The sequence below is a fragment of the Rhincodon typus genome, chromosome 22, assembly GCF_021869965.1.
Source record: "Rhincodon typus isolate 14 chromosome 22, sRhiTyp1.1, whole genome shotgun sequence".
Lineage (NCBI taxonomy): Eukaryota > Metazoa > Chordata > Chondrichthyes > Orectolobiformes > Rhincodontidae > Rhincodon > Rhincodon typus.
In genome coordinates, this window is record NC_063353.1 from 32,431,911 (window position 1) to 32,458,715 (window position 26,805).

Here is a 26,805-nt window from a genome sequence, read left to right on the forward strand (position 1 = left end):
ACCACTATAAGTGGCAGGTTGTGATTATAGTGTGGTAGGTTTACACAGACAATTTCAATTAACAATGTGGATAAAGGAACTATGTAAAGACATACTACATAACTTTGAAAGTTGGAAGTGAATTACCTTTGCTTGCCCTGGTCTAATTGTGCCCCACTCTTGATTTTGGCTTCCCCTGAGGACTACACCTGGCCTTGACACCCTCTTTCCGTTGTCACTTGACTAGAATTAACTAATGATTGTTTAGATGTTGGTTCGGCCCAGTTGGCAGCACTGTCAGCACAGGAGATAGAAGCTTATACATTGAAATCATATAAGATTCTGGCTTATAAACTAATAATGCACATTTTTAACTATTAGAATGCTGCTGACCCCAGGATGAAATAGTCAAATCAAATCACATCTGGTCAGTTTGCTGGATGATAATGATCTCCCCAAGAATAATAGGGAGTTCTCTTGGACGGTTGGTCAATGTTCAAAAAATAAACTAAGCAGATAGTCAACTAGTTATGGAATCTTAAACAATTGTAGACGCTAAGAAATTAGGAGTATGCCGTTTTGCCTCTAATGCTAGTTCTGACATTAAACTAATTCATGAGTAATAAAAATTTGTTAGGTTGAATCCTATGTAAAACAGTTGTCCTGTGGGTTAATATTTTGTAGAATGTGCCTATATTCTTTAAAGTTTAGCAAAATTAGATTTGATCTCATTGAAATATGCAAAAGTATTAGAGGGCTTCATTGGATAGAGGCTGAGACACTGTTTCACTTGGTTGGAATCTAGACCCAGTCATCATAATCTCAGGAAAAGTGGTTGGCCATTGAAGAAGTCTGAGACTGATGACTTTTTGGACACTTAGCAAATCCATTGGATATGGGGAAAGTGGAGTTAAGGTAGAAGTTCAGCTAGGATCACATTGAATGTTAGAGATGTCTTAAGGGGTTAAATGGCCTAATTCTGCTTTTATTTTTGATGTTCTTATGTCTGATCCATGCTGAAACTCCATTTACGTATCATTGCTCCAAATCCTTACATAAATTTACTGAACAAAAATCTTCCATTTGTCTTGAAAATTTCAACCCCAGTATCCATAATCCTGGTGGGTTTGTGGTGTTTGTTGAGGGATTTGGTTAGTGGTTGTGTTCCAGATTTCCGCTACTCTTTATGAAAAAAGTGTTTCCTGATTTCACACTTGAATTGCACTAAGTAACTATTATGTGAAGTACTTTGAGTGGTTTCTGAATGATGTGGATATAAATGGAAGGTCATTAGTATTAACACAAACATCAAAATCATCTTAGAAGTTGACAGCTGATAGTTGAAATCAAGTTCATATTCACTGTGGAATCTGAGTGCTCATTCCTGATCAACAGACTGCTGACAGACAATAACACTTAATTCAAGTCATAACATAAGGGTGATTGAAGCAGACTTGAGTGAAAATAGATAGACTTGTGAAATGGATAGGAATGTGGCAGATGAAGTTCAGTGCAGGGGAGAAAAAGTGATGCTTTTTGGAAAGAAGATTGGGTAAAGGCCACATAAATATGCAGGAACAGCGAGATGGAGTGGTTTTGTTACACAGATCTTTGAACAGTGGAAAAACAGGTTGAAAAAGCATCCAAAATAAACTATATAGGATCAATGGCTTTATAAACAGTGTTATTTAGACCAAAAAGCAAGGTAGTTTTGCTAAATGCTAATATATCTATGTGTAGGTCAAAGTGGGAGTATTGTGTCTAATTAGAGTGGATTCAGAAGCCTTGCAGAGAGTGCATAAGAAAGATACAAGAATATACTGGTGATTTTGAGAGATTTTAGTATACAAACAGAAAATAATATTTTCACTGACAGAGAGTGAATAAGCAAAGGATTTATGTCTAAGAGAATTGATAAGGAGGAAGTGAGGAAAACTTTTCTTGTTTTAGGTAGCAAGTTGCTATAATCCAGAATGCAGAACCCAAAAGAGCAGCGTATGCAAATTTCAATAGTAATGTTCAGAAGAGAGTTTGATAAATGCATCAAAATGAAAAACTTGCAGGGTCATGAGGAAAACAGCGAGACAGTGGAGATTGAATAGTTCTTTTAGTGGGACAATTTACCAGATAGCTACTTTTATGCAGGAAAATTCTGTGATTCCTTGTGATAAGTGTAGTATGCTTGGGAGAAATGAGAACATTTGGAGTAACAGTAGCTCAAACTATTCACCATTGTGGTTTTTCTTCATCTCATGTCTGGTTTTGTTTTAGCCTAACTTGAATAGATTAATGGCTGTTGCTGGTCATTGTTGCAACATTGTGCAACTACCAGGACACTTTTGATTCCAGTGAACAATGAATACATAATCATTGTGCAGTCAAGTTAGGTATCAACAGATTTCTGGATACTAATGACTCAAAGAATACAGAGTTAATGCACATGGGTGGTTCTGAGGGAGAAGATGAGTGATACCTTTACTGAATGCCTTAAGAGGCTGCCTGACCTACTTTTGCGCCTATTTCTAATGATTTTAAAGCTTATACCAGTGAGCAAGGCCTAGCTGTTGTCTGTACATATTGTCTCAATGTTTCAAAAAAAATCCACGCCTCTCCGAACAGAAACACAAAACAAAAATTTGAAATGAGGAAGGGAAAAGAAACGAGATTAAATAAGATGCTTGAACAACAGAGCTTAAAGACAGTTTTCACTTGAGTGGATAAAGTGAACCATTGGTTGCCATAGTAACATCCAATGGAGAAATGCTGCCTGAGCGATTAATGTGCTACAGAGCTATAATCCCATTTCGTTAATGATTGTTTTCCCACATCAACGGAGCAGAATCCATCTGTCTCCCCAGCAGCCCATCAGAAATAGAAGGTAATCTTTACTGGAGTTCAGTTCTCAGGGTCGGTATGTTAGGGCGGCACAGTGGCTCAATGGTTATCATGCTGCCTCACAGCGCCAGGTGTGATCAACCTTTGAGAAATTCAAGATAACGGATAGCCACACCACAGAAAACTATGAATTATGATAGCTTACATAAAAGACTTTAGACTGGACAATCAGGGGCTCTTGTGGCACAGTTGGAGTCCCTATCCCTAAACCAGGAGGCCCAGGATGAGCCCCAATCTTTTGGGGCAGCACAGTGGCTCAATGGTTCACACTGCTGCCTCACAGCACCAGGAACCTGGGTTCGATTGCACCCTCGGGCGACTGTCTGTGTGGAGTTTGCACATTCTCCCCGTGCCTGCATGGGTTTCCTCCGGGTGCTCCGGTTTCTTCCCAAAGTCCAAAGATGTGCGGACTAGGTGGACTGGCCGTGCTAAATTTCCTGTGGTGTTCAGGGATGTGTAGATTTGGTGGATTATAGGGGGATGGGTCTGGGTGGGATGCTCCAGGGGTCGGTGTGGACTTGTTGGGCCGAGGGGCCTGTTTCCACAATGCAGGGATTCTATGATTCTATGATATCCTGTTGTTTCTTTATCCCCCAGGATCTCCCTCCTCTGTGATGGCTCATGACTCCAGCTCTTGAGTTACTATCTGAAGGCTTTCATACCCGTGGTTCCACAATCAGGTGCACATAGTTTCCTGATGTTATGTACTGCATTTGGATGATGTGTTTAGGCTATGATGTGAATGCTGTCTGGGTTAGTGCAATACATTTAGGCTGTTAATTTAAGGGCTGTGCGTGGAGAAAGGGAGGGTTAGAAATAGGCATGAATTGCTCCCCTTTTTTTTGGATGATTGGATTGCTCTTGCCTAATTTGCATATGCATTCAGATCACTGCTGAATTCAATGACCTGATCCATGTGCTAATTAGGGAACAGTGCCAGTTGAAGGTTCCTTCTGGAAAATTTGTCTCAGATGAGTGGAGCAGAATCTGGGCCTGTGCTGCTTAGGGTTCTTCAACAGTCCTGCTCTCACCAACCAATTATTGTACATATACCTTCATGTGGAACCAAAGGCAACAGGATCTCTTAGCCAGCCACACAGTCACCATCATTGCTGTTTCTCCACACCAAGCTCACCTCACATCCATGCCCACATTCCTCTTTGGGAATTAGGAAGTGTGCTACAATCACCAAAGCAAGCAGCCTGGCAGCTACCAAATTTGTGTGCTAGAGAATATGGGAAAGATTTCAAGGCTCCCACCTTAATGGAAATACAGTTCTTTATAAATTTGCGATTTCAAACATCTCTTTCATTTATCTTAAGGTCTGTATATGGAATTTTAGCATTAGTGTTAAGATCCACATTTTAAAGTCCTCTAATTTCTTCCCTAGATCTTTACTTATTGTCCAGTATTCTGAGGTGTTCAGGAAAATTGATAGAATCTGGCAGTTTATGAGTTTTTTCCTTGTTGCCAGCTTGCCTCATCTTCACAAATTTACTTCTGGCAATATCTATCCTTCTTGTAACTTCTACGTCAGTATTGACACCATGGGATCAAACTTCAGGCTCCACTCTAGTTCCTTCTAAAATTTTCTGATAGCTACCTTTGTTTTTGAACACCACATCCAATTATAAGATTGCTTAAGTGGGAACCAATGTAGTTATCAAGTACATAAACATGGGTAAATGGGACTTCATTGAGTTCATCTGGTCAGTCAAGTGCTGGATGAGCTCAACTTTAAATTGTGTAGAACATGGCAAACTAGTCAGGAGAGTGTTACAATAATCAACCCTGGAAGAAGTAAATAAATGAGAGTTCACCAATGTATTAAATGATTAGAGACTGCGTCGTGCAAACTAAGGGAGGTGGAAACAGGCAGTCTTAGACGGATTTGTGGGTGGAGGAACAACTTGAGGGTCAAACACATATTTGGAGAAATTCAAAGGTGACTTTCCAGGAAACATAGACACGGATTAGAGGATGACAGTAAATTTAAGAATTTTAGAATGGAAAGGGAGTTTAAAGATAGTGTTGTGTTTTTTAAAGATAGATGGTTCAGGGATCTGTATTTTGAGGAAGGGATGATGAAGGCAGTTTTGAAGCAGAAGAAAACAGTACCTGAAGGGAGATAACTGTTAGTAATATGACCTCTTGTGGGAGCCAAGAGGGGAGGTTGGGTAGTCAGCAGGTAGCTTTCATTGAGAAAATGAGCTCAGTGAAGGCATGAAGGGAGACAGGAGCAAAGAAAAAGCAACAGTTATTGGTTTAGGGTTAGGGCAGAAGAACATATTAGATGAATTTTTATTAAGTGGGCTAAAGAGGGGGAAGCAGCAGAGAAAGCTATTCACATCATCTCTAACTTTGTGGCATAAAAGTCAATAAGCTTCTCATTTTTTTTGTTGCATTTGAGGATGGAGGAGGCAAGGGGAAGTAATTCAGGAAGATGCTTACAGTAAAGAAGAGAGGGATATTGGCCAGATTTACTGCTCACATGGGGAGTCCCATCCACTGGATGGTAAGCTGATAAGAGCATGGTGTCAATTACTTCTAAGAGGCCTGCCAGAATTTGATAGGAATCAAGCACTTAGCTGGACAGTGTGTGGCACCATATTGAATTAAACATGTCAAGTAATCTGCTCCAGACAGGTGCCAGCATATCAGACATAACTGCTTTAAGTAGTGGCTACTACCAATACAGCACTAACACCTTGACCAAGGATCAATAAAGGAATTCTGAAAAGAGGGAAATATGGGTGGTATAGGGGTGAAGAGGAGATCAGTAAGGTACTTGCATGGAATGGGAATGTTGTCGGCAATAAGTGTGGGAGGAGATGCAATGCCATGATGGCTCCCTTCCTGATATCAGGGTCCAGCACACCTCCCTCCCAAAAGCCACAGACAAACACTTTGGGGTTTGTTTTGTGACTATCCAACGTAATAAACTCTTCACCAGCTGCTGATTGAAGTTCAGAGGCAGCAGAATAAAGCTTCTCTCCAACCTTCCAACTTGGAGCTTGATCACAAAGTCAGGAAGGTAACCTCCACTTGGCCCCCAAGTCGTCAAAGGGAAACCTCCAGCCTTCAAAACTGCCTCAGTGGGGCACTAAATTCTAGCCAGTATGTGAAGATACATAATTTAATATCAATTATGCATATGTTTATTATATGGATTTCTAGGTGTGTATCTATTGGACTATGCTGTGTTGGATTTATGGGGTTTCAGTATGTGTCTGTGAGAGAGATATGGAGTATGTACTTCTTTGATTTATTGATTTCAGAATGCGTATGTGTGTGGAGGTGGAGGGGATTTCAACATGTGTATGTTTGCATATGTGTGTGGGTGTGTGACTGAGTGGGTGAGTAGGTGGCCTGTTTGCCTGCTTTGTTTCTGATTCTATCTGTGCTCTTCTAGAGATTGTGACTCACGGTACCATGAGCACTTTGTTCAATTACACTGATTTTCAGCCTCGCCTCTGATCCCTGGAGTCTGGTCCTGTCAGGAATTCCTGCTGTTTAGTAAAATGTGCAGGGCAGCAATGACAGAATGCCTGGTAGTGACAAAATTATTAGGTCACTAAAAATAACAGCACAGGTCAGATAATTAATTAGTGCAATTGCAATCAATAATATTAGATTTTTGATGGAGAGAGATGTTATTTAAAGAAATTTAAGGACAAAGAAGCTGCGAAGAAGCTGTAGGCTTAAGGATGTTAAACCTAAGTTGGTCTGTTGGATAAAGGTCTATGTAAGTGTATTGTGTTTATCTATGTACATTGCTAAATGTAATCAACAGGAAGTAACAATTTGGGTAGCCCAAGGAGATATACACTATGAAGTACAATGGCAGCTATTGTATTGGTTTGTTATTGAGTCAGGAAATGTACATATTCACATGTGATATAAGCAATGTTGGTAACAGTGCAATTTATTACCCATTGCTACATTGAAATACAGAAATACAAAGAAGTTACAATAAGGAAACAGGCAGTTCGACTCAGCAGCCCATACTGAGTAAGTACTTCCAATTGTAATTAGCTACCATATCCCATGATCACTTCAGTCCCTTTTCACCCACTAATCTAGTCTAATTTTGAATTTTTGCACATTTTGTACTTCAACTACATTCAAAGATCAGTGTCTGAGTTTTTTAATTTGATTCATTCTTAGAATGTAGGAGTTGCTGGAAGGCTAGCACTTATTGCCCATCACTAGTAGCTCCTGAGAAGATGAGTGTAAGCTGCCTAGTTGAACCATGACAGTCCATATTATGAAGGTACTCTGTCAATGCTGCCAGTCTGGCAATTAAATGAAGGATATCGAACCCGTGACCATGTAAAAGTGGCAATACATGTCCAATTCAGGATGGTGTGTGATTAGTAGAGGAGTTTGGAGGTGGTGGTGTTCCAATGCAGCTGTTGTCCGTGTGTTTCTAGATGGTAGAGGTTTTGGAATTGGGAAGTGTCAAATAGGCTTTGATGAATTGTGGTTATACATCCAATGAGAAGAGCCATCAGTAAACAGTCACACATCTGCCCTCATGATGAAAGGAAGATCATTCATGAAGCAGCAGGAATGTTGGGCCTAGCTAGGATGCTGACCTGAGGAACACCTGCAGCAGTATCTGAGTTCTGAAGTGGTCAGCTTCCACAAAACTTAATGCTCTTTCTTTGGGCTAGATATGACCCCAGCCAGTGGTGAGTTCTTCCCTGATCCCCACTGAATTCACATTGGAGAAAACATTCGGCAGGACCTACCACCGTTTCCTATTGAACCAAATTTTGGCCAAAAAGCAACATATTTGGGGTGAGGTTGCAGGATGCATCACGGAAGAAATATTTTAAAGATTGTGTTCCAAATATCATTGAAATATTTAATTAACTGAAATTATTCAAAATACAATTAATCATCAATTATTTTTCTTGTCATCCTCTAACTCATGACTGTTTAATTCTTACTCTGATTTAACCAACTGACCCACTGCATTTTGAGCTGGGGCTTTTAAATATGTAAATATTCATCACAAACTAATCAACCTCCCTTTTTTCAGACATGTGTAATCGAGGTCCAAGTGTGCAGGACTCTTATATTATGTATATTCTGTGGAATTCCAATGGTTAATTAACATGGTACAGCATGTTGTGAGTTACAATGCGTAACACGTTGTTTTACTGTTTCTGTTTAAGTCATATATGAAAGAATCTTGTTGTGCAGCTGGGTCTTGCCTGCTGGCTAAAGAGCCAGGAGGAGACCTGCACTGCTTCTTTGCAGGAAACTCACCGAACTACAAGCCAATCAAGAAATGATGATGCACTATTTTCCCTAGAATCAAGACCTCAACACAGTAGTCTCACCAATTGATAGCAGCTAACCTACAGAAGTTTACGGCTCTTGTGCCCTGGGGAGAACAAGATCCTGTGAAACCCCAGGATTACGGAGTGATCCAGGCCACATGTAAATAATGTGAAGGGGTAGATTGGTTGGATGGCTAGTTTGTGATGCAGTGTAATGCCAAAAGCGTGGGATCAATTCCCACACCAGCTGGGGTTACCATGATGGACTCTCCTTCTCAACCTGTCACTTCCCTGAGGCTTGGTGACCCTGAGGTTGAAATATCATCAGTTATTTCTCTCTAATGAGTAAGCAGCCGTATGGCCCAGTGGGACCATAGACACTTTATTCATGTGATGGGGATCATGGGGATGGGTGCTGCAGGGTGCAGCATCCAAAATGAAAAATATGATTCAAAATTGCCTGAGAGGCAGGAAGCAGAGGGTGATGGTAGAAGAATGTTTGTGAGTAGAATTAGTTCTAGTGGTGTTCTGCAGGCTTAACTCTAGGGCCCTTGCTGTTTTTTGTAATATACACTAATGGTTTTGACTTAAATGTTGGGGATATAATCAGGATGTTTGCTGATGACATGAAAATTGGTAGCGTATAAATAGTGAGGAGGATAGCTGTAAACAGCAGGACGATATCAGTGAACTGGTCAGGTGGGCAGAGCAGTGGCAAATGAAATTCAAACCAGAAAAGTGCAATGTAATACACTTGAGGAAGGCTAACAAGGCAAGGCTAATGGTGAATGGTAGGACCTTGGATAATACTGATGATCAGAGGGATCTTTGTGTACATAACCACAGATTCCTGGAGGTAGCGAGGCAAATAAGTAAGATGGTTAAGAAGGCATATGGGACATTTGTCTTATTAACCAAGGCACAGAATACAAGAGAGAGGACATTATGATGTAACTGTACAAAATGCTGGTTAGGTCAATGCTGGAATACCGAGTGCAGTTTTGGTCACCACATTATAGGAAGGATGTGATTGCAGTAAAGAGGGTACAGACGAGATTTAGCAAGATACTGCCTGGGCTGGAAGTTCTGAGATATGAGGAAAGATTGGATAGGCTGAGTTGTTTTCCTTGGAGCAGTGAAGGCTGAAAAGAGATGTGATAGAGGTGTATAAGATTATGAAGGGCCTAGATGGGATGGATCCACTTGTGTTGCTATAGCCGAGAGCGAAATGGGCCAAAAGCTGCAAAATAGGATGAGTGTCGTCAGATCTTTGTTGACAGGTGTGGACATGATGGGCTGATGGAAGCCTTTTGTGCTGTGAATGTCTGTGAGTTTGAGTCTTGTTTATGATTCCTATGAACTCTCTCTGGGCCTCCCTGTACTGAATTCCAGCAGATGGTGAGTGCCTCCGATTGATGTAACCCTATTTCATGTCTGGTCACATGATTTTAGTTGCCCAGCACAGCAAATCCCAGTTCAGTAGGATGAAGCTCTTTGGTAGTCATTAATTGGCCACTTAAGTGCCTCAGTTGGTGGCGGGGCAAGAAGGTTGAGCATGGGCCACCTACCCAGAACGTAAATTCAGGAGGAGTCTGCAAGGTGGTGAGGTTCAGGTATTAACAAGGCTAGTTTTGTGCATATCTAGCCTCCAGGCATGCCACCGGTAACAGTAGAAATTTCTGCTGTAAAGATCTCTATTATTTCTTTTTGACCTGTGGAATAATGATGGAAAAAAAACCTGGTTTAAGTCAAGAAAGTTGAAGAAGATGTTGCAGTTTAAAATTGAGTAAGTGGAACTCATTGTGAGCTGTATCTACAATATTGTCTTATTCAAGCAGTGAGGGGGAATGCTAGACACATTGGCAGCATATGAGCTTATTCAGGGTACTTTCCCCCTAGAGACAGTCTTTTCATTGGTTCTTCAATCAGGACGAGTCATGAGGGTTCAAGAGAGTTCAACATTGTGAAAACTTCTTGATTGGTTCCTGGGTGAGTGGCTGCAGCCTCATGTTTGAACAATACCGGAGAGCTTCTAGCCTGAATCTCTTCTTCACCTGAATCTCTTCTCCCTCCTTTGTAGTGAATAAACAGAAGCTTTCCTCACTCACCATTTCCCTGTAAACTGCCCTCTCTGCAAATTCCCTTGTTGAAAGGAAGAAAAAGGGGGAAAATGCCTTCAGAAGCACTGAAGCACTCAAGCAATGAATGAAAAATTAAGAATTGGTGTATCTGCAACCTCTTGTTGTTGGTGAAGAATTGGAACGAATCAAGAGAAAACTGAAAGAAAACAACTATCAATGTCTGTGATCTGAACTGGTGCCAGAACTGTGTTTCGCTGGGCTGAATCTTAACGTTTTTTTTTAGTTAAGCGTGAGTTACATGGATTTTTCTTGGAGGGATACTTGTGAAACATGGCCCACTACATACCATGCCCCTATTGTCCCTCATTCCCGATCCTATTCTCACCTTACCACACATCTTTCCTGGAATAGCTCACCATTCACCGAATATGTGCCATAAGATAACTCTCTGTTGAATCTGTGCCATCTTTAAGAGGCTGTTGCACACTGGGGCCAACCCCTGTCAATCTGCAGCTGTCTTGCAAGGTTTCAGACATCTGCTCTGGGCATGGCAGACAGGGCCAAATAATCGCCCTGCTGTGTGGGCAAGGGCCTGAAGATCCTGCTGGATAGGATGGTGTAGACTTCCTCTTCCCTCAGGACTGGCAGTGGAAGCCACAGCACTAGACTATGCCAGCTGGGTTAATCTGAAGGCCTCAGCCTTGTGCAAAAATGCCCAGCAATGCAGGAAGAAAGTCAATGTCATTCTCCACTCCATCAGCATAAGTGCCGCCATCTTCTCTCTGATATCTCACACTCACTCTATCTCTGCTATTACACCCATTAGCCACCAAAGCAATTGCTCTACCACTCTCACTATTGCAAGCAAAATCTTCCTCACTTGCTGTCCCCATCCCAGCCCTCAGTGCTGCTACCCACTCATGTGGGAAACCTTCCCACCTGCACCATAAGTAACAGCTTTCTTCCACATTTACTTCATTTAACAGAGAGCCAAGACAGGTGGTATGCTGCCTGTCATTTGGCTTCTCACCCCTCACGGCAGCATCTACAATATTTGCTGATGCAGACCAAGGTACAGCATTGAAGTGCGGAAGCATCCTGTTAGTGGAACAGAGATGTGCCATGAGGGTTCTTTGAGGCAAAGTCTGTGGCTGTAGGGAGTATGTGAATGGTGCCTATGGAACACAATCTGAAATACTGTTGCCTGGTGTCAAACATGGAGATCATTTGGAGCAAACAGTGAGTTGTATTTGCCAGGTACCTGCTCTGACTTCCATGTCGAGAGTTCTCAACATCTAGCTTGTTGGGTAAGAAGAGAAGCTCAATTATACCTGGTTGACATGGTTGAGTTAGACCAAAAGGTCTGTTTCTGTGCTGTATGACTCTGCGACTCTATTAATGAGATGAGTTGTGGCATTAATGAGATGTTTAACAAGCACAACCCTCCCCCAATTGGCAACTCACTGTGCCTAGCAACAAACACGCCTTGACACTCAGTAAAAGCATAAAAGATGAAGTGAGATGTTTCTTATGTTGAGATATGTCAGAACAGACTTTTCATCTGATTCTGCCACAAATCGTACCAAAGCCCATATCGCACAGATACTTATAAAATTCTACCCTCTGCCAGTTTTTCCCTTCTTCACCCATAATATTTGTGCCTTGTCTTGTTTCTTTGCATGTCTGTTTATACATGTGTGGGAATTTTAAAAAGAGGTAAAGTTTAAGTTTTGGTGTTATAAGTTAGCAATTCAAGTTTTTTTCTGGTCATTAGTTAATAAATTTCATTGCAATAAATAGTCATCTTTCTATTAATGAAAAAGAAAACTAGTGTGCATATTCTTTTTGACCTGAACTGGACAGATAAAATTTTCACATTTAAGACAAGTCTTTGAATAATGGGGCCTGATTTCCAGTGCACTACCCAGTGAGTCATAGTACTGTCCAAATGGTACTGCTGATATGTAAGCACTGGATGATTTCAGAGTTGAAAGTTCATGCCATATGCTTTCTTGTGTTTTGGTGTGTAATTATTAGAGTTATTTAGAAGTGATGGACCTTCCAGCTCCTCTGTGCCAATGCATTTTCGATTGTTAGGAAGCTATCCTTCGCAAATACCTGCCATTGATTTGTTAGTGCAATTCAGAAACCTGCAGTACGGCAATTGAAGCATGACAGTTAGGAACTGGTGCCTCCTTTGAGTCTAGCTACAACTCTTCTGATGTTGCAGCCTGCCGTAGCTTCCTTTCTAGCTAGTGGTAGGTTCCCTTCTGGACCCAACCTTGCATCTTAAACAAAGATTAAGAGGGAGGTAGAGACAGACTCGGAGGTGAGGTGGGCAGTGAATGGATGTCCTGTTCTGACAGCCAAGGGTGAAACACAGCAATTCCAATATTTTATTTTCCTAGAACATTTCTACATTCTGAATGGCTTTTTTTGTTTATTCCTACTTCTGCTCCAAGTGTGACATTGAAAATCTCACATACAAAGAATTTATTGTGTTACCATAGAATTATAGAATTATAGAACATAGGTACAGCACAAGAGAATATTATTTTACCTATCATGTCCATGCTGGTTTTCTGCAAAAATAACTCGGTCCAGTTCTTCTGCCCTGTCCTTGTCATCCGTCATTTTTTTTTCTCTTCATTTCATTATTCAATTCCCTTTTGAAAGCCATGAATTTATCTGTCTTTATCAGACTGTCGGGCAATATATTCCAGATCCTAAACGTTCACCATCTGAAGATTTTCCTCATGTCATTGTTAGTTCTTTTAGCAATTTCCTTAAATCCACGTTCTCTGGTTTTTGACCCTTCTATCAATGGGAACAGTTATATTTTATCTACTCTGTCCAGAACGCTCAGTTTCAACACCTCCATTAAATCTCCTAAACCATTTCTTTTCTGAGGAGAATCCCAGATTCTCCAAACTATCCATACAAATGAAGTCCCTAATCCAAGGAACCATTGTTGTAAATCCCTATTGCATCATTTCTATAGTCTTCACAATCTTTCTAAAGTGACTCTTTTTGCTCTTCCTACCAAACTGTATCTCTTTACGTTTCTCTATATTAAACTGAACTTGCCAACGGTCTATCCATTCCACATATCTATCTATATTCTGTTTAATTTTTTTCCCTATCCGCTGCACAATTCACAATTCTTCCAAGCTTTGTGTCATCGGTAGATTGTGAAATTTTTCCTTTATACTCCTGTCTAGGTTTTCAGTGCATATCAAGAGAAGCTGCAGTCCTGCTACCGACCCCTAAAGATCCCCATCATGTTCCTTCCTCCAGTCTGTGAAACAATTGCTCTCCACAACACTATGTTTCATGTCAATTTCCAAATTTGTATCCATGCTGTCACTGTCCATTTTATTCTATATACCTTAATTCTGCTGACAAGTCTAATATGTGGCACGTTATCAAACATTTTTGGAATTCCATGTGTACAACATCACTGCATTACCCTCATCAATTCTCTGTTACCTTATCAAAAACTCAATCGAGTTGGTTAAACTTTTTCCCTCAACAAATCTGTGCTGCTTTTCCTTCATTAGTCTATATTTGTCCACATGCCTGTTAATTTTGTCCCACTACTTGTCTGTGGTTGCTGTATTTACCGTGTAAAGTCTGTAGACTTTTATGAACAAGGATGCAACACTTCCAGTTCTCCATTCCTCTTGCCCCACCCTCTAATGACAGGAAGTCTGGAAGATTATTGGCCACATGCTGACATTTTCCATCTTCCCTCAGCATCAACTATGCCTCCCATTTAGACCTGGAGATTTACCTTTAAAATACAGCCACCCTTTTTAATGCCTCACCTTTATCAGATTTTTGCACATGTAGTATCTCAACTACTTCCTCTTTCAATATATATTTTGCAGCATCTTCATTACTTCATTGTAATTGCAATGTAAATGCAAAGTACTCATTTAGTACTTCAGACATACCCTTTGTATCCATTTGTAGATCCCCTTTTAGTCCCTAATTAAACATTCCTTCCTTTAGCTAATTTTTTGCAATATATGTCCATAAAAGAGTTTGGATTCTCTTTTGTGCAGCCGGTCTCTTTGCTTTCTCTTTTCCCTTCTTATTTCCTTCCCCATTGTTCCCATTACATTTTCTAACATTCAGCTTGGTTCTTGTCTGCATTATCAGCTTGATATCTGTCATACATACCCATCTACTGCTTCATCTTACTCTGTATCTTGTTCCATCATTCAGGAAACTCTGGCTTTGGTTACCCTGCCATTTCACTGTGTGGGAGTGTAATTTGGTCGAGTCCATAGTATCATCACTTTGATGGCAGACCATTGTCCCATTCCAGTTTTGTCTGTCAGTATTTTAATCCAAGTTACCTGGGAAAGATTCATTCCCACTTTTCAAGGAGTTCAATATAGTTTTTAGAGATAAAGGGATCAAGGATATGAGGTGAAAACAGGAACAGGGTCTGAAGAGGATGATCAGTCATGATCATATTTGAATGCAAAGCAGGCTCAAAAGGCTGAACAGCCTACTGTTGTTCCTATTTTCTTACCCCATAGAAACTGGTCATTTCTCATACTAATTAATTTTACTCTGGGTTGCTCCTTGATTTTTTTCCACTAATGCCAACCTAAACCTTATGAAACTATGATCACTGTTCCCTAAATTATTTCCTACTAACACTTGATCCACCTAATTCCCCAGAACCAGATATAGGAATGCTTATTGTTTTGGCCAGTAATGTATTAATTAACAGAATTTTTCTGAACACACTTCAGAAACACGTCCCTGTGTATACTTTACATTAAAAATCACAGCATGCAGAGCTAAAAGAAAATGCCAGGAGAGTGGGACTAGCTGAGTTGCTCTTGCAGAGAGCTGGCATAGACATGACAGGCCAAATGGCTTACTTTCAGTGCAGTAAGCATTGTACGATCTTATGATTGCATTCCTTGATCATTATTCCAGTCTATATTAGGATAATTCAAGTTCCCCATTATCACTGCTCCATTGTTTTAACACTTCTCTGTAGTTTCCTGGAAGGTATCCTCCTCTACACCTTTACCACTTGTTAGTGGCCTATAATACCTTTATTATCCCTTATTAACTTCAGTCACCTTAACACTTTTCCCTTCCCTGTGTTCTCCTTAATACCCTTGCAGCCAGGATTATTTAGTGCCCAGTCTTGCAGTTTATTTTGGAAAAGGTCTCTGTTATGACCATAATATTCTATTTCCCCATTGCTATCTATATTTAGGAGGCTTCATGCATTTACACAGAATTACTGTATAGCTAATAAAGATCTTACAATGTTCATTCTTGCTCTCTGATCCTAATTTAAACTGCAGTTTTTATTTTCTGTCGCTCAAATCATATGTTCACCTTCGTCTCTTCTACCACATCCTGGTTCCTATCCTCTGTCAAGATAGTTTAAGTCTTCCCCCAAAACGGTACCAAACTGTCCAATGGGGTCAATGGGCTTGCCACACCATTGTATCCTGTCTAGCATGTATGTACATCCCACCTTGCCAGTGTTATGGAGGGGGAATAGCCGAACGCCTCTGATAATTAAACTAAAACTAGAATATTATGGTAATAACAGAGACCTTTTCCAAAATAAATTGCAAGACTGGGCACTAAACATTCCTGGATGCAAGGGTATTCAGTGGCATGGCAGCTCAATGGTTAGCACTGCTACCTCACAGCGCTGTGGACCTGGGTTCGATTCCAACCACAGCCGACTGAGTGGAGTTTGCATGTTCTCCCTGTGTCTGTGTGGGTTTCTGCCGGTTGCTCTGGCTTCCTCCCACAGTCTGAAGCTGTGCAAGTTAGGTGGATTGACTATGCTAAACTGCCCATAGTTTAGGGATGTGCAGGTTAGGTGCATTAGCCACAAGAAATGCCAGGTTACAAGGATAGGGTAGGGGCTGGGTCTGTCTGGGATGCTCTTCAGAGGGCAGTGTGGACTTGTTGGGCTGAATGGCCTGTTTCCACATTGTAGGGATTCTATGATGTTAGAAAACACCAGCCCTTGTTATGACGGGAGTTGGAGTTCCCCTCTAATAATTACCCCCGGAACATCTAGAAAAGCTTGCGTTTCCCCTCATAATCTGATAAAAGTTGTCAAAACAAAAACAATCCTTGATCTCCACTTTACAAATAACAAGAAACAATCTTTTTATTTAACCCTAACAATGAACAAATTAACAGAATTACTAACAACCTGTCAATTCCTCCCTAGACTACTAACTACTTCTAACTGAATTAAATTCTACGGGAATGCTGTTCAAATAAACACAAGTCCCACTTATATAAATCCAATTAATAAGACAACAATAAATTAAAACTTAATCTGTCCAAGTTCGCATAGAATGTGTTCCGGAAAGTTCCTTCTTTTCCATTGATCATCTGTCACAAACGCCTTTCTTCTGATGACTGTGGTACCTTGGATGTTCTTCTGTTTAATTTCTTCAGTGAGAACTTTGAGCTAAAATGCCATGGTACCTTTGATGGGTCTTTTCAGAGAGCTCAACAATTATATTTGAAAACCACGTTTATATCTCAGATCGTGGACTTGCTTTCACAGCAGCTGAAGTTTAGCTCTCCCCTCAGATGGCAGCTGGCTCTCTCCTGATTTTCCAAATGCCCTCATCTTTATACCCGTAATGACATAATCATATTTCTTATGTAGGATTGGTTTGATGTTTTCAACACCATCAGATTTAAATTCAGTTGGCTTTCTGTATCTAGGTGCTTGTTTTAAATTAATTGGCCAAATTCAAACTCATCAACACAAGTCTGAGGTTTCTACTCACACAGCCAATGATACATGTAGCAATTGTAGAACTCTCTGTACTATTTCCCAGCTTTTACAGAAACCTTTTCCGTTTAACTCTAAGCTTAAAAGCACTTTACCTCTTTTTCCCCATTATCGTTTTTATTTACCAACCATTCTAACTTCCTGATTTCGAATTCATGAATATTCTACCCAACTTTGCAACATCTCCCTCCTTAAAAAAAAATGAACCATCATTGTGAAGTAATGGCTTCATTTTTTTTTCTAAGTCTAAATATCATTGTCACGAAATACAGAGGACAGTAATCTAATATTACACATTTCATACTAATTCGGCATATATATAACATTGGACCGTACCGGTTCTGTCTTATCTACCAATTTTCTTTTAAGCCTGTGATAACGCATCTGCAATAACATTTTTAAGACCCGCATAATGTACACTTCGTAAACTAAAAGCTTGTAACATAAGGCTCCATCGAAATAGTCTCATATTTTTGTCCTTAAATCTTTTCAAAAAGATGAGAAGGTTGTGGTCTGTATCCACAACCATTTCCAAACATTGTAACATAAACATTAAAATGTTGTCGGGCCAGTACTGAACTCAATAACACTTTTTCAATGGTGGAGTATTTTCTCTGATGAATATTGAGTTTCTTTCAAAAATAACCAATTGGCCTTTCAATTCCGCCACCATCCTCCTGCATTAACACAGCTCCAACCCCTACATCCCTGGCACCGATAACAACTTTAAAGGGTTTCAAGAAATTTGGTGTGGCTAAAACTGGTGCTATGGTAACACAGCTTTTAAATTCTCAAATGCCTCTAATTGTTCTGTCCACTGAAATTTTGTGTTCTTCTTTAGCTAATCCTTCAGCAGTGCCACCATGCTACTAAAGTTCAGCTCAAACTTCCGGTAGAACCCACTCAGTCCCAAAAATCAAAGCATCTCTTTCTTTGAGGATCGTCTGGGAAATTTGTCGATGGCCTTTGTCTTTGCGATCCTTGGGGTCATCTTTCCATGTCCAATGTTATGTCTCAGGAACATCACTTCTGCCTTCACAAATTCACATTTTGCTAAGTTTATAACCAGTTTTGCCAGTCATAGTCTTTCAAAGAGCTCTGTCAAATGCACCATGTGATCTTTCCATGAATGGCTAAGGATGACCAAGTCATCTATATAGACAGCACAATTAGTCAATCCTGCCACAACTCTGTTCATAAGTCTTTGAAACGTGGCTGGTGCGTTCTTCATATCAAAGGGCATTACTTTAAATTGATACAGCCCATTATACAAACACAGAAACTTTCTTCACTCTCTCTGACATTCCTTGCCAGTAACCACGGCGTAAGTCCAACTTGTCCAACTTTTTCCACACAGTCTTCCAGCCTTGGAATTGGATATGAGTCAGATTTAGTTACGGCGTTGACCTTCCGATAATCCACACAGAACTGTTGAGCACCATCAGGCTTCAGAATCAACACGATTGGCGAACTCCACTCATTTTGATTCAGCTTGATGACGTCTTCTTAGAGCATCGCTTCCAATTCCTTCTGTACCTGTGCGGCTTTAAGAGGATTGACCCTGTAGGGGTGTTGCTATATCAAAACAGCATTCCCTACTCCAACCTCATGTATTATTGTATTAGTCCTCCCCATTCTATTCCCACATATGTCCTCATATTTCTGCAACAAACCTTTCAATTCAGTCTTGTGTTCCTGAGACAGATAGCTCACTATTCTATCTCATACTCTAAGGACTGCCTCATTATTTAACTTACTGTGAGGCTCATCAAAATCAGATGACTTAGATTCTGACTCCGCACTCTGAGTGTCAGTGACTAATACCTTTTTCTCTGATTCCCTTTCCAAAGGTGCTAGTTTTATTACTTCCTGTGGCTTTTCTACCATTTGACATGTATGACAGGTACGGCAAAATTCAACTACATCCTTATGCTATCCAGGCCAATAGAAGTGCTTTTGTATCTTAACCTGAATCTTCTTCACTCCTAAATGACCTCCTACCAGTAAATAGTGTGCTACCAGCAATACTTCCTATCTGTAAGCTACCGGTGATGCAATCTGGTGTACTCCTGCCCATTTCTACTCTGCACTAAACTTCTGAGGCCTCCATTCTATCCTTAAGATAATAACACTCAGGAATATATTCGGATTCCTTTTCTGAGTAGGCATTATGATGTAGATCTTTTATTGTCTCATCTTTTTGTTGTAACATCAATAATCTTTTCAGAACTAAACACCTCTGCCTGATCCTCTACTTGCTTAGGTACTTGCTGTACCATTTCGTCAAACAGAGTGTCAGCTAACTGGATCTCAACTTCTTCATCTTTCCCTTTGATTTTCCCCTCTTGCTTTAACTTTTGACTGTGGGATCTTGTCACCACATAGTCTGGAAAAATTCCAGGGTATTTTTCTTTTAAATCCTCAGTTTCCTGGTTTTACTTCGGCTTCTCCATTTTGATCCTGCTGGATTGTTTCCAAGAACAAACTGTATTCCTGGAATTGACGCCCTTTCAGTCTTGATTGGACTTTCCGACCTGATCTTACATAGGAGAATGCTAAATCTCTGTCTATCTATTCTGCAGATTACCACTCTCTCTGGTAATATTTCAGAAGGAGTGCAAATACTTACATCGCTTACTATTAGAGACTGACCAGCTCTCTCAATATTGTACCATCTTTACCTTCTCCCCCTGTTCTGACTGAGTGAACCTTACCCACAGAGGTGAAGACTTTGTAGAGATTGGGCACTGTCTCACTATCCAGCACATGACTAGGTTGTGCACTCTCCTGCAGCTCCTCGACTCCTTTTTCTGTGATTTCCTTCACTACCTTAACTAATCCCACTGGTTTAGTCTCTTTTACCACATCCCTTTTCCCAGTGCCTTTCTTCAACCACTGGCACTGTGACTTTGTGTGTCCTCTTCACCCTCTTGGGTTTTTTTTTCCCACCTGTGGTAAACTGCTCCCAGTATGATCTACTTTTGTTTTTCATTGAAGGATCTCCCTTTTTCCCAATTTCTATCCTTCACGGAATGAAATTGCTGTCGTAAGCTAAATTTTGATTTATGTACGAGTACATATTCATCTGCCATCTCTGCAGTTCTTCTTTCTGTTCTTCAATATGAGTTCTTACCATCTCTGGAAGTGTGTTTTTAAACTCCTCCAGCAGAATAATTTCTCTAAGATCCTCATGTCTTTTGTATCTTTAATGCTCCCCCTCATCTACTGAAGTTGCTCTATTTAATTCTGTCAAACTTGATATAACTCTGACCTGGTTACTCCTTTATATTTCTGAACCGTTGTCTATATGCTTCTGCTACCAATTTGTAGGCACTCCAAATTGCCTGTTAAACCTGTTCATGCTCTCTTGACACCTCATCTGATAACACTGCAAACCCCTCACTAGCCCTGCTGAATTAACATTACCCACATAGTCTCTGGCCAATTCATCTGCCTAACCAGTCTCTCAAATGAAGTAAAAAATTTTCTACATCTTTTTCATTGAATTTTGGTAATATTTTGACATATTTGTATATATCTCTATCAGGACTTTAGCTACAATGAGTTTGCTCATCATCGCTCTCCTCCTCACTAAGCCTATCTTCTGCTTTCATTTCCATCCTTTTAAATTGACTTTCCTGTCTCATTGATAACTTCTGAAGTTCAAACTGTCTCTCTTTTTCTTTATGTCTTTCCTCTCTTCCCTTCTGTCTCTTTCTTTATCTTCTAACCTCTGTTGTCTCATTTGCAATTTAATTTTTTCTAATTCCATTGCACATGCCTGTTTCTCTGATACACCTAAATGCTTGACCAACTCCATTACAATTTCAGCTTTCCTTTTACCCCTTGTTAAAACCAATTCTAACCTGTTTGCTAAATTCTAAAAGTATATCCTTTCTTTGTCTTTCTAAACTTTCGGGGCAAATTTGGGAAGCATCTTCAAATCCCAGAACCTCTTTAGAAATGTTAAGAGCCATTTCCCTCACATTTAATTTAACCTACCACACGTAACTGAAATTAAACAGCTTTCTCTGACCTGAGTTTTATTTAAAGATGTATGATACTAATCCCCAAGTCTGTTTAAATCTGTCCAAATCCATTCATATCCTGTACACGAACTGACCAGATCCTGAACTCGATCTGTCTAAAATGATCCAGATCCCGGACGAGCCTCCAATTTGTTACAGAAGGGGGAATAGCTGAACACCTCTGATCATTGAACTAAAACACAAGCCCCAATCTGTTATGACAGAACACCGAGAGAAGCTCGCCTTTCTCCTCGTTATCTGTTAACAGTTCTTAAAAGACCATCCTTGATCTCCACTATACAAATAACAAGAAACAATCTATTTATTTAACCCTTACAATGAACAAATTAACAAGATTACTAACAAACCAACAATTCCTCCCTAGACTACTAACTGCTTCCTAACTGAATTAAATTCTATGGGAATGCTGTTCAAATAAACACAAGTGCCACTCAAATAAACCCAGTTAATAAGACAACAATAAATTAAAACTTAATCTCTCCAAGTTTGCATAGAATGTGTCTTCCGGAAAGTTCCGTCTTTTCCATTGATCGTCTGTCACAAACGCGTTTCTTCCGATGACTGTGCTGTCTTGGATGTTCTCTTTAATTTTTTCAGTGAGGACTTTGAGCTAAAATGCCATGATACCTTTGGTGGGTCTTTTCAGAGAGCTCAATAATTATATTTGAAAACCACGTTTGTATCATGAACTTGCTTTCACAGCAGCTGAAGTTTGGCTCTCCCCTCAAATGGCAGTTGGGTCTCTCCTGATTTTCCAAATGTCCTCATCTTTATACCCATAATGACATAATATTTCTTATGTAGGATTGGTTTGATGTTGTCAACATGATCAGATATAAATTCAATTGGCTTGCTGTATCTAGGTGCTTGTTTTAAATTAATTGGCCAAATTCAGACTCGTTGTCAAAACAAGTCTGAGGTTTCTACTCGCACAGCCAATGAATACGTTACAATTTTAGAACTCTCTGTACTATTTCCCAGCTGCTTACAGACACCTTTTCCGTTTGACTCTAAGCTTAAGAGCACTTTACCTCTTAAAGGGACCAGGCATTCTTTTTCCCCAATATAATTTTTTTTACCAACCATTCTAACTTCCTGATTTCCAATTCAAGAATACTCTACCCAACTTTGCAACACCAGATTTGAGCCCAGTGTCTGGAATCTGAAGTTGTCCTGCTGCATCATCTCTCCAGATGCATAGTCTTCTGTTCATCCATTTTGTTCTCCCATCTCTATACTCACTAATGTGTGACACCAGGAGTAATCAGAAATTAATGTCTTTGAGGTGTTTCTAGCTATTGTCGTTCCTAGCTTGACTGAAGACTCCTTGAAGAATTCTTCTTTCTGCCAATGTAATTTGTACTGACCACTGAACCATCATCTTTGGCTGTTCACCCTCCTACTGTGCAGATGTTCAGTGACATCACTGACCCTGTCATCATGGAAGCAACTTTACTAGTTACATTTTGTTGGCGTCACTTAAGGGCAATCAAGACCAAGTGGACCTTGGTGTAAAATGGGTGTAAAGCACAAGAAATCACTGGGTTCAGACCTGAAACTATAGTTCAATTTCAATTTTGAAAACATGCCGTTTATTTGTTTTTTTGTATGTTTTTATGTAAGAACACAGGAGTGTGGAGCAGGATTCTCTTCAAGCTTGAACTGCCGTTCAATTTGATCATATCTGATCACATATCTCTTTCTTACTTGCTCACTCTATCTCCATATTCTTTGATTCCCTTAATCTCTAAAAATGTTTCCATGACTTGTCTTGAAAGCACTCAATGATTTGCTCTCTGACAAAGAAGATTCCAATGAAATGTTTCACTCTTAAATGGCTGACCACTTATCTTGAAATTATGGCTCCTAGTTCTAGACAGTACAGAGAGGGAAAGCACCTTTCAATTTCAACTGTCAAACCCTCTAAAAATGCTGCATGTTTGTATGAGATCACTCTCAAGCTTTTGAACACCAGAGAATTTAGTCCTATTCTGCTTAATCTGTCTTCATAGAAAGAAAATGTACATTGATAAATTGCCTTTCACAACACCAGAACATTCCAAAGAATGTGACAACTAATGAAGTACTTTTGAAGTACTTCACTGTTGTAATGTAGAAAATGATGCAAGCAATTGTACACTGTGAGATCCCACAAATAGTAGTAACCCTATAATCTGTTTTGTGATGTTGACTGAAGGACAAATATTGGCCAGAATATTATGGATGATTTCATATCCTTTGAAACCATGCCATGGAATCTTCTACTTACACCTGAAAGAACTGATAAGAATGGGTTTAACATCTCATCTGCCAGATGGCACCTCCATCAGCATAGGATCTCCTCAGTACTGCACATGGAGTATCAGTCTAGACTTCTGTCTCTGGACTGAGAACTGGAACACAACTATCTGACGATGAAGCGAAAATACTACCTATTGAACTGTTGCTGAAAACCCTCTCATCCCGAGCGTCAAAAGTATCATTTAAAATTTCACGGCAAAATGTAGAGCAATTTGGGAAGTTGGGCTGGCTTAAAGAAAAGTTTCTCTCCAGTACAGCTTGAGGAACTGGGAGATAGGCCCCACAGTGCCATCCCTGGGGATAAGGTGCAATTAGAGTGTAATATGTTTTCATAGACATGTTTCCATTTTATATATATATATAAAATATGGGCATATTAATTATAATTGTGAAAAGCTGACGTAGAAGTAAGATTACTAAATGTTTTGATCAGGGAAGGGTGCCAGCTATAAGTTTAAAAAGATGTGATGTTAGCCTGGGCAGAATGGATTCTTATGTGGCAAAAAACATTTGCATTATCCAAATGCCAGGCAACAAACGAGAGAGTATTAACTATCTTCCCTTGACATTCATTTATGTTGCCACCACTAAATCCCTCACAATCAATACCCTGGAGATTGCTATTAACTAGAAACCAATCTGGGTGGACTACATAAATACTGTTGCTACAAAGCAGGTCAGAGGCTGGGAATTCTGCGGTAAGTAACATACCTCCAGTATTCCCAATGCTTGTCCACCATCTAAAAAGCACTCGACAGGAATGACATGGAATACCCTCCATTTGCCTCGAAAGTTCCAGGAGTTAAAGGAGAAGTTGTTCAAAGTGAGGACAAGCTCAGCCAAGTGGCAGAGGGTGGTGAATGGAGACAGTTCAGGTGTTTTTTCCAGGAAGAAGTGGATAGCTTGGGAACTCTGCAGCCTTCAGGGCTCAATATTGAGTTCAATAATTTTAGGGCGTGGGCACCTTCTTCCACGCTGTTTATCTACCCCACAGCCCAGGCCTTGTCATCACATGAGCTGCTTTCATCACAGCCAACCGATTTTCACCCACTGATGGTCCCCATTAGCAGTTTTTCTTTCTCACCGGCTCACCGGCGTCCAATCCTTTGTATGCCCAATTGCTGTTCTCTCTCTCCCTCTGGCCTCCATCTCCACCTATTATTCATTCCCTTCCCCTCCTTCTTCCTCCCCACTCCACTTCAGCATAAATACTACCTTTTCCTAGCTACAATCAATCAAGTCTGAAGAAGGATCACTGGACCCAAAATGCTAACTGTGCGTTCTTTCCACAGATGCTGCCGGACGTGTTGAGATTCTCCAGCAATTTCTGATTAATTGGCATCTCAATCTGTCACCTTAAACATTCACTTATTTCACTGTTAATGTACAGTTGTATAAGATGCACCGAAACCGCTCATCAAAGCTTCTTTGACAGCACCCTTCAAATCCTCAAAGTCTACTACCTAGAAGAATAAGAGCAGCAGATGCACGGAAACACCATCATCTGCATGTTCCCCTCTAAGCCACACACCATTCTAACTTGGAACCATATTACCATTCTTTCACTGTCACTTGGTGAAAATCCTGGAACTCCTTCCTAGCTGTACTGTGGAAGTACCTCTATCACTGACTACACCAGTTGAAAAAGGCAGCTTCTCAAGGGCAATAAACGTTGGCCCCATTAGTAAAGCCCACACCCTATGCAAGAATGAAAAAGGCAAAAGGGAGTAGTGTTAGAATACTAAAAGTTCTAACATCCATGTATTGCAAAACTTAGAGTACGGAATATGTGGAAGCTAAGAAGCAATTACTTCACAAGAAGATGATAATTGCTTCAACAAAAAATGTCTACAAACTGGACAGGAGTGGAAATAAACTTATAGGGCTATGACATTTATAGGAAGTACAACAACAATAAAAAGGAAAAGTGAATGATAAGATTGGAAAAGGAGGCAACTACAATAAGTTGTGTGTAATAAGTTGTCTATTTGGTCTCTTGGTTGGAGATGTTATCTTCTATAGAAAATCAAACTGGAGAGAAAATGTAAGGGCAAATTGGTGGATTTGAGCCCCTTTCTAGGATTTGAGCAAGAAATCCAAGTTGGAATTCCAGTGCAGAGTTGAGAGAACATGCAGAGTTGGATAATCTGTTAGGCTGAATATGGAGTTTAAGTGTAAAGGTGCAATTGTATAAAGCAATGACTACACTGCAGTCAAAGTATTGTACATCATTCTGAGTACCAGGTTATAGGAAGAATATTAACACCATAGACTGCGTGCACATAGATTCACCAGGATGCTACCAGAGATGAGAAAAGTGTATTTATGAGGAGAAATTTGAGAAACTGAGACCATTTCTAGTGTAACAGAGAGGGCCAAGAGGAGCTATATAGAATCACAGAATAGTTACAGCTTAGAAGGAAGCCACTTTATCTATCATGTCCATGCTGGCTGTCTACAGTATCATTTCATCTAGTTCCATTCTCTGTGTCTTTTCCCTTTAACCCTGCAGGTTTTTTTTATCTTTGTTGCCATTGTTTCCTTTGCCAATCACCTTAAATCAGTTTCCTCAGTTTCTTGATCTTGCTGCCAAAGGGAACACTTACTTTCTTCCTATTGACTCTGTTCAGGCCCCTCATGATTTTGAAAACCCAAGGTCCTGTATGACTTATCAATCACATTCTCAATGTGTCCTGCCATCTTCGATGATTTGTGTGGATATACCTCCATGTCTCTATACCCCCAGCAGAATTGTGATCTTTTGTTCATGGTGCCTCTGTTTGTCCTTTCCACTCAAATGAATCCCTTCTTACTTTTCTACATAAAATTTCTTGTATCACTCGTCCATTGACCTATCTGTCCTCTTAAAGTTCATCACGAATCACATCATAATTCACAACACTTTGAAGTTCTGTGTCATCTGTAAATTTTGAAAATTAATGGAAGATCTTTAAAATCATGAAGCAATTTTAATATCATTAAAATTTTTGATAGTGTGAACAGGGCATGAATATTTCCTTTGGCTATGGACTCACTAATAAGAGGTTATCAATTTAAATATGGAACTTAGAGGTTAAGTGATACAATAGTGAAATGTCTTTATGCTTGTTACAGCTGAAAGGGAAAGGGTGAGATCGAGACAAAAGTGGAGAGGTGAAAGTGGATAAATATTAGAAGCAGAGGAACATACAGAGTTATGCCGAGAACATGGTGAATGTGCTTAGAACTGACTGTAAAAAGCCTGAATAAACACGATGAACCATTCTGGTCCCCAATCCAAAATCTTTTGACATTGGTTGAACAACAGTAATGTATTCTTCTGGTGTCCTGGCCAACATTTATATCTCAATTAGCACCTCAAAAACAGATTGACAATTCAATTATCTAATTACTGTATG

General features: G+C 40.0%; 1 protein-coding gene across 1 annotated transcript in view; it reads right to left on the minus strand.

Moving 5' to 3' along the window:
* shank3a (SH3 and multiple ankyrin repeat domains 3a) overlaps window positions 1–26,805 on the minus strand; it is an 886,564-nt gene that overhangs the window by 114,342 nt on the left and 745,417 nt on the right. The window lies entirely within an intron of this gene.